This window comes from Coregonus lavaretus (assembly GCF_964263955.1).
Source record: "Coregonus lavaretus genome assembly, contig: HAP1_SCAFFOLD_3109, whole genome shotgun sequence".
In the NCBI taxonomy this organism is placed as follows: domain Eukaryota; kingdom Metazoa; phylum Chordata; class Actinopteri; order Salmoniformes; family Salmonidae; genus Coregonus; species Coregonus lavaretus.
Window position 1 is genome coordinate 28,708 of NW_028158125.1, and position 9,204 is coordinate 37,911.

The 9,204-nt window shown below is 41.8% G+C and overlaps 2 pseudogenes across 2 annotated transcripts; both read left to right on the plus strand.

Annotated features, from left to right (window-relative positions):
• The first annotated feature begins 90 nt into the window (after window positions 1-90).
• On the plus strand, window positions 91-924 carry LOC311124390 (ecto-ADP-ribosyltransferase 5-like; annotated as a pseudogene). Its single transcript has one exon. The product of its transcript is annotated as an ecto-ADP-ribosyltransferase 5-like (transcript).
• A 5,274-nt stretch (window positions 925-6,198) lies between these two features.
• On the plus strand, window positions 6,199-6,926 carry LOC311124391 (ecto-ADP-ribosyltransferase 5-like; annotated as a pseudogene). The gene has a single exon. The product of its transcript is annotated as an ecto-ADP-ribosyltransferase 5-like (transcript).
• The last annotated feature ends 2,278 nt before the right edge of the window (window positions 6,927-9,204 follow it).

Genomic DNA, 9,204 nt, shown 5'->3' on the forward strand with positions numbered 1-9,204 from the left:
ATCTGTAGAATGACCCGTCTAATCAATGGAAACGTTTCCAAACTGTAGAACAGGTTGCCATAAGTCTCATCAATGGAAACGTTTCAAAAAATGTCACTGTTACAGGATGGAGAAACTCAGAATGGAGGGATTCAAGATGGAGGGATGCAAGAGATTCTACCTCTAGACATGGTCCCTTTCTTCTGTTGATGACAAATATGATGGTTGCAGAGGTCTAATGTTAATGGAGGTTGAAAACATGTACCTCTACAATGAGTAAACACTAATCCTCAATTCAACACATCCTGGAACATAGCAAAACCACATGCTATACCACATGGAGACCTTTTGAAAACAGAGCATTCCACTGCTATCTATTTGTACACAACAAATCTACCCAGACTGAATTCCAAATCGATCTACCTGGACTTTAACAAAGCAGTTCAAGAGGGCAATTCTGCATACGTGACATCATTCAAGTACCATGCACTGCATTTCTACCTGACTGATGCCATTCAGATTCTTCGAGAAAGACAAGGGGCATGTAAGGAAGCCTTTCACAGAACCAACAAGAAGTTTGATCTGAGTGTTCTCAACCACGAGATCCGTTTCGGCACCTTCGCCGCAAGCTCTTTGAGATCCGACTTAACCAACTTTGGGAATGTGTCTTGCTTTGAGACCCACACTTGCTTTGGCGCTGAGCTAACTTCTTACTCAGCCTTTCCTGAAGAGAAATAATTTTTAATTCCACCATATGAGATTTTTGAAGTCACCAAAATCCAGACAAAGTCACCAGTGAATAACCTGTTGTGTAAAGTTGTCTGCACACTAAAGAGGAAAGGAGGAGACAGTGATCTGAATTGCAAATTGATTTTGAGTGGAGGTGAATCCACTGCCGAGATGAAACCAAAGAGAACCAGCCACTATCATCACATACACATTTGAGTGACATTGTGGCTGACATGATAAAGCTTCTTTCACATTACACCATTTTCAAAATCCTTCAAATGTCCTTATGTGCTTGACTCTCATGCATAATGGCTGTACAAAGAAATGATAAGTTGGTAATGGCTTTAAAGCTTGCTTCACATTACATGGTTTACAAAATCCTACAGTTCTATTACCTTTCACACTATGCAAGTCTTGACAGGATTGCACGGTGTCCTGTCAAGTCTAATCTGAAATGAATTATACCAGACATACTGACTCAAGGTCAGTTCTTAATGGGTTGTAAGAATACCAAGAGTGAAAATAAAATAAAACTGCGAGGGCTCTCTGAGGCTGAGAGAGAGAGTTGGGTGAGAGAGCACTGAGGAGGGTTAGTCGTTTCCTTTGTCTGTGAAGTCAGGGGCCATAAGCCTCTCAGAGTAAGAGTGCTGATTTAGGATCAGTTTCGCCTTTTATATCATAATGAATAAGATTACATGGACAGGGGATCCTAGATCAGGGGACCTGAGCTCCATACTGCTCAATCAACCAATCACAACCAGGAGAGAACAGCATGAAGTTGAGTGGGAGAGACAAAACAAAGATGAATGATACAGCTACAGCATCAATCCTAAACACGTTTTCATGCGAGTGATATTCTGTCGGTTTTTTAAGTGCATTGTTCAACTGGCAAAACTGGTTTGAGAGACTCAATGAAGCATAACCGACACACGTTGATAACGTGTAAGAACACTTTAGGCCAAAGGTTAAAAGAGAGAAACGACTATATGTAGGGTACTGTCTGGTATGTTGTTCTACCATAAGAAAAAACACACTGGCCGTGTCCGACTCCCCAAACTAACAAGTAGGCTGATGGATATGCGAAAAGACAACGTTTTATAGTATGTGACATTTCTAATATTGAGTATGCTTTAAATGCCAGGATGTCACTGCATGCTATTGAGGAAGAGAATTGTCACTTCAGACCCAGTTGATAATCAGCTGACAATAAGTTAAGTGGAGACTCTGTACCAAGATTAGAAGATGTATTCTCAGTGTGGGTGAGCCTAGTATGTTAGTATTTGTGGCTTACTGCATCCATTTTAACTAGACTGTACATTCTAAATAGCCTCGTAATAACCAGACAGATTACCATGTAGTGAAACATTAATGTGAGAGATCCGGTTGGCTTGCGAGACTACATTCTAAATAGTACGTTGTATGATCAGAACTCAGTAGTTTTAGTAAGTAGTAGGTAAGACCGATGTCGGACACGGTCTATGGGGTTTGTCTATGAGGCAGGTTGACAATAAACATCAAATAGCACAACAATCAAGGATATATTTTAGTCATTGGCCTTTTTTAAATTGATCTGATAAAGGGGTTTTCATATTCATATGACTGTCTCACACTTATTTAGGAGTTGGATTCTGGTGAAACAAATGTTTTATTTGGTATTTGGTATTTTATTAGGATCCCCGTTAGCTGTTGCTATAGCAGCAGCTGCTCTTCCTGGGGTCCACACAAAACATGAAACATGACATAATACAGAACATTAATAGACAAGAACAGCTCATGGACAGAACTACATAAAAAATGTTTAAGGCACACGTAGCCTACATATCAATACATACACACAAACTATCTAGGTCAAATAGGGGAGAGGCGTTGTGCCGTGAGGTGTTGCTTTATCTGTTTTTTGAAGTAGAGGGTTGAAGATGATTGACAGATGCTTTGGTCTAGGCAGGCTGCAGTGACATGGAGCATTCTTCACATTTACCAGTAGAGGGCAGCATTTCAATTAACCAGCTAAAGTAATGATTGACAGAGAAAGCTTAGACTAGGGTTATTCAAATCCAGTCTCACACAGTAGGGATCAGTTCAGTGATTGCCTAAATTCAACACACCTGGTCTTCCAGGTCGGTTAAATTTAAAACAAGAAGTTCCTGCGGCGGTCCAGGAACGAGTGCCTATAGGGCATGTCTGGTGGTCCCTCTCCTCAGGGACCACCAGACAACCCTCTCCTCAGGGACCACCAGACAACCCTCTCCTCAGGGACCACCAGACAACCCTCTCCTCAGGGACCACCAGATAACCCTCTCCTCAGGGACCACCAGACAACCCTCTCCTCAGGGACCACCAGACAACCCTCTCCTCAGGGACCACCAGACAACCCTCTCCTCAGGGACCACCAGACAACCCTCTCCTCAGGGACCACCAGACAGGAACACCTGCATCAATTAGTCAAGGGGTTGATGGTTAGTAGACTGAGTCAGGTGTGTCAGATTAGGGCTAAAACTAAAATGTGAAACGTCTGGTGGTCCCTGAGGAGAGGGTTGGGAAACCCTGGACTGGGGGCCTCAAGCTTCACTGTAGTGCTGTATTCCTTTATTCTGGGTGATTGATTGATTCAAGTGGTATTTTGGCTTTTAGTATTCAAGGCCTGAATCAGTCCCTGATTAGAGGGGAAGGATGATGATGATGAGATCAGCAGTGGTGTTGATGATGTTAGTCATGTTCTCACATAGATCAGTATGAAAGAAGTGTGAACAAACAACTCTCAGAAGTCACTTGGTGTTTACTGCATGCATGTGTGTGTGTGTGTGTGTGTGTGTGTGTGCATTTGTGTGTGTGTGTGTGTGTGTGTGTGCGTTTGTTTGTATGTACAGTACTGGACAAACATTTGCACACACCTACTCATTCCAGGGTTTTTCTTATTTTTACTATGTTCTACATTGTAGAATAATAGTGAAGACATCAAAACTATGAATTAACACACATGGAATCATGTAGTAACCAAAAAAGTGTTAAACAAATCAAAATATATTTTAGATTTCAGATTCTTCTAAGTAGCCACCCTTTGACTTGATGACAACTTTGCACACTCTTGGCATTTTCTCAACAAGCTTCACCTGGAATGCTTTTCCTACAGTCTTGAAGGAGTTCCCACATATTTTGAGCACTTGTTGGCTGCTTTTCCTTCACTCTGCAGTCCAACTCATCCCAAACCATCTCAATTGGGTTGAGGTCGGTTAATTGTGGAGGCCAGGTCATCTGATGCAGCACTCCATCACTCTCCTTCTTCGTCAAATAGCCCTTACACAGCCTGGAGGTGTGTTGGGTCATTGTCCTGTTTAAAAACAAATGATAGTCCCACTAAGCGCAAACAAGAAGGGATGGCCTCTCGCTGCAGAATGCTGTGGTAGCCATGCTGGTTAAGTGAATTCTAAATAAATCACCGACAGTATCACCAGCAAAGCACCCCCACACCATCACACCTCCTCCTTCATGCTTCACGGTGGGAACCACACATGCTGAGATCATCCGTTCACCTAGTCTGCATCTCACAAAGACACGGCGGTTGGAACCAAAAATCAAAGATGGAAAGAAATTCCACAGATTAACTTTTAGCAAGGCACACCTGTTATTTGAAATGATTTCCAGGTGACTACCTCATGAAGCTGGTTGAGAGAATGCCAAGACTGTGCAAATCTGTCATCAAGGCAAAGGGTGGCTATTTGAAGAATCTCAAATATAAAACATATGTTGATTTGTTTAACACTTTTTTGGTTACTACATGATTCCATACGAGTTATTTCATAGTTTTGATGTCTTCACTATTATTCTACAAGAAATTTGTGGCGTGGTTGAAAAACGAGTTTTAATGACTCCAACCTAAGTGTATGTTAACTTCCGACTTCAACTGTATTTGTATACATATAACAAACCTCAACAAAGCAGTTAGAGAAGGAAGATATGGGTATGGAACATCACTCCAGTACCATTCCCTGCACTTCTATCTAACTGACGCCGTTCAGATTCTCAAACAAAGTCAAACAACATGTAGGACCACCTACCGTAGAACCAAGGTGTATTTTGATCGGAATGTTCTAAACAAAGAGATCCGTTTCGGATTCTTTGCCTCCAGTTCTTTAAATAAGTCATTACATATTTTTGCAACACGTCCTGCTTTGAGATCAACACAGGTGTTGGTGCTAACCTGACATATTACTCTGCCTATATCAATGAGAGTGAGGTTTTAATCCCGTCCTATGAGGTCTTTAGAGTCACTGATGTCCAGACAAACATGTGGTGTGATGTCATCTATACACTGAAGAGCACTGGAATATCTAAGAGCAACATGAACTGCAGATGGGTTTACAATGGAGCAGATCCAAACCTGAGAAGCAGCTTTGATACATTAATCAGAGCATCAGATACAGGCTACATAATGCTCTTTATTGTGTTGATAACTACTGTATATCACTAATCATTCCATCCAGAAACAATGATGCAATTACTACAATGATGAGGAATCTAAACCACTTTCCATATCTTGGTTGTAATGATCCTGTTAAGAAAATCTTGCTTTGCTTGTAAATGTATGTTTTTCTTTCTTGACATTGTCATTGTTTTAAAATATTGAAATAAAGGAGCCTATAAATTTGCCCTGCAGCTTTTGTTGAAAGCAATAAAGAAAAGCATTGAGAATGATTACATCTCATGTCATCTTTATACACTGTAAATCTGTTATTAACCTATAGAGCCAGCTCTCTGACCAAGTATCAGTAGATCTTTTCAGACAGTCTGCAGACAGGAAACCTGAAGTCTTCAACAAAACTATATCGGGCTCCAGTTCTGGTAAATTCACCACTAAGATCATTGTAATTGAATGAAGAAGATGATGGTCACACATCCTCAAAGAGCCACAAACATTTTCAGAAATGTGGTTCTGTTTAAACTAAACACACCTTTTCCTGGACATTTGCCAAATAGCAACCAGTGGTCATCCATAACTTTGTTACAACCTGAGTGTCCGTAATCATGACTGACCAGTGACCACACAGTGCAGTGGGAGAGTTTGGGGTCATGAAGTGTATGTCTGTTAATGGGACTGTTTATCTCTGTAGAGATACCTTATAAAAGAGGCAGGCAACCCTGGTCCTGGAGTTCCATAGACACATGATGTTTTTGATTTAACCAACCTGGAAGACCAGGTGTGTTGAACTTAGGCAATCACTGAACTGATCATTTAGCTCAGTTGGTCTGGTGTGGAGCCTAGTTGGGGCAACACCCTGCGGCACTCCAGGAACAGGGTTGCTGACCCCTGCCTTATAAGGTGGTGGAGTAATGCAAACCGTTGAGTGTGGAATGTGAGCTTTCTGACACAAGCTCTATTGAATGGCTATTACACCTAAAAACAAGTCAGTGGCCTTGTGGTTAGAGTGGATTTGACCCAGCTACCTTTCGGTTACTGTCCCAACGCTCTTACCCACCAGGCTATCTAACTACATGCACAATGAGGTGAACACAGTCTACCTCCCACGTGAGAAAAATACAAATTCAGACTTCAATAATGCCCTGAACAAAGCAGGACAAAAGGCCAAACCATCTATCCATGAACTGAAAAAATAACATTCCATGGCTATATATGTGTACACAAATGAAAAGCCCAATATCTACCTGGACTTCAACAGACAAGTTAGAGATGGTAGATCTAATTATGGGACAGCATCATTCCAGTACCATTCCCTGCACTTCTATCTAACTGAGGCCATTCAAATGCTCAAACGAAGTCAAACAACATGTATGACCACCTACCGTAGAACCAACGTTTATTTTGATCAAAACGTTATTAACAAAATTATCTGTTTCGGCAGCTTCGCCTCGAGCACTCCAGACCTGAAAATAGGCAGAGATTCATTTGGAACGACGTCCTGCTTTGAGATCTCCACATTTTGGAGCTGACATATCATATTACTCTGTATTTACTGGAGAGAGAGAGAAGTCTTAATTCCTCCCTATGAGGTATTCACATCCAGACGAAGTCACAAGAGAATAACTTGTGGTGTGAAGTCATCTACACACTAGTGAACACTGGAGTTCAGAGTGACTTGAAGTGCAAGTTGCAAAATGGAGCAAAATCAAACATGAGAAGCAGCTTTTCTGCATTCAACCGCACATCAGGAAAAGGCTACATAACGCTCTATATTATGTTGATAATTACTGTATATCACTGATCATTCCCCCACTAATGTACAATTAAGTAATCTGTAAAAACAAAAAGGTCACGTTCCTTCTTTCAGTTGTAATGATCCTGTTAAAAACTGTTTAACCCACATTGCTTGCTCAGATTCAGATCAAGGTTATATTTCTTGATATTGTATTGCAATTTGTTGACATTGAATAGAATCGTAATTTGTGATTTGTTGAAATGGAACTTGTATTGAAACCAACAAAGAAAAGCATTAAGCATTATAATGACATCTCATGTCCTCTTGATCCACTATGTGTAAATCTGGTATAAACCTACAGAGGATAATATTCCATCTCATTAAAAGCAACTTCACAACTTCACTTCATTAGCTGAACCAGCCTCTAGCAACTACCTCACCTAGTTAGCTATATGGCTAATATGATCGACATTGTCATTCCATTTACATGCAGGTAGCAAATACAGAAAAACATATTGTTGACTTTCAAATAAATAATTAGAGGAGTCTCGAGTACCGCAGCGGTCTGTGGCATCACAGTGCTGAGGCGCCACCGCAGCCTGGGGTTTGATCCGGAGGGGGCTTTCCCTGGCTCATCACACTCTAGCGACTCCTTGTGGCGGGTCGGGCCCTGCAACCTGACTTCGGATGTCAGTCGAATGGTGTTTCCTCCGACACATTGGTGAGGTTGACTTCCGGGTTAAGCAAGCAGTGTGTTAAGAAGTAAGTGGCTAGGCGGGTCATGTTTCGGGGGATGCATGTCTCGACCTTTGCCTCTCCCGAACCAATTGAGGAGTTGCAGTGACGAGACAAGGTCGTAACTAGAAACTTGGGAGAAAATGGTGAAAAACTATAATTTCAAACAAAACAATAATTAGAAAACAATACACATAGTTTTACAGAGAAGTAACACTTAGTCATGGCTTTGAAATAAACTTGAGGCCAAATAGTAACAAGTAGGCTGGCTAACCAGAGAGAGAAGATGTGGCTGTCAGAGGGAGGGAGGGAGGGAGGGAGGGAGGGAGGGAGGGAGGGAGGGAGGGAGAGCAGGAGCATGTTTAGTAGTTTCCTGTGTCTTTAAGGTCAGAACTCAGTACAGCTCAATCTGTCAACTACAATGAGGAGAGAGTGGTCTCATTCCAGGCCAACTATATTGCAGTCAGGCTGCACACAACAACCAATGGGCATCATATTGCTCTATCATACGATGTGGTTAACTGATATGTTAAACACCTGTCCAGGAGTTGTGAGATCTGGAAGGCGACTTCAATGTAGTCAGCCTGGAATGTGGCCAACCTGATGATTGGGGTTGGATGAGAGATGAGGACAGACTTGGTTATGAAGGAAGCTTTCAGCAGCCATCTTGTTGACTAGCAGAGACAACAGACGCCATAGGGTGGCAGTGAACTGTCATAACATCTACTGTCTATCCACTGGTTACTTTGACACTAACTGTTGCTTTGTCACTACTATAACTACTTTAACAATTAAGATGTTCTATTTTATTCTATTCTATTCAAAATAGGATACTTGATTCTGCCACAAAATAGAAAACTTAATCAAGAAATGGCTGGAACTCAGTGACGTCATTACCAGTCACACAACTTGAGAGACAATGACCATGACAACTGACTGACCACACGGTGCAGTGGTTGACTTGGGGTTGAAGGGAACGTAAGAAAGACAGAAAGGTGGAACGTTAAGTCTTTCTCAGCAGCATCACTTTTAGTTGGAAATGGCCCTGTGGTGAACCAAGGTAGAGCTGTGTACATCCTCATGCGTGTTTACGTGTGCAGACATGAAGATCTGCATGACTTTGTTCACATATTATCTTGGTGCTTCAGTGTGGGAACATCGTTTGTGGTCATATCTGCTTGTCATCACTTTTAGTTGGAAATGGCCCTGTGGTGAACCAAGGTAGAGCTGTATACATCCTCATGCATGTTTACGTGTGCAGACATGAAGATCTGCATGACTTTGTTCACATATTATCTTGGTGCTTCAGTGTGGGAACATGGTTTGTGGTCATGTCTGCTTGTAAAGTGAGATCTCTGACCAGGTATATTAGATCTTAGCAGACAGTCTGCAAAACACAAGTCCTGAAGCGGAACAATAGAGGAATCTGCATACAGTCTACCCACACTCGTCACTCTCTGTCTCTGTCTCGATTTTGCTGCTTCCTCTGGTTGAGGTCTCATTCTGTCCTTCTGTTTCTTCTTCTTCATCTTCCTTGTCTGTGTTACCATTGCTCCGATGAGAGACTGGAGGAGTCACCAGGTTATACTGACTAGGCTCATTCACGACA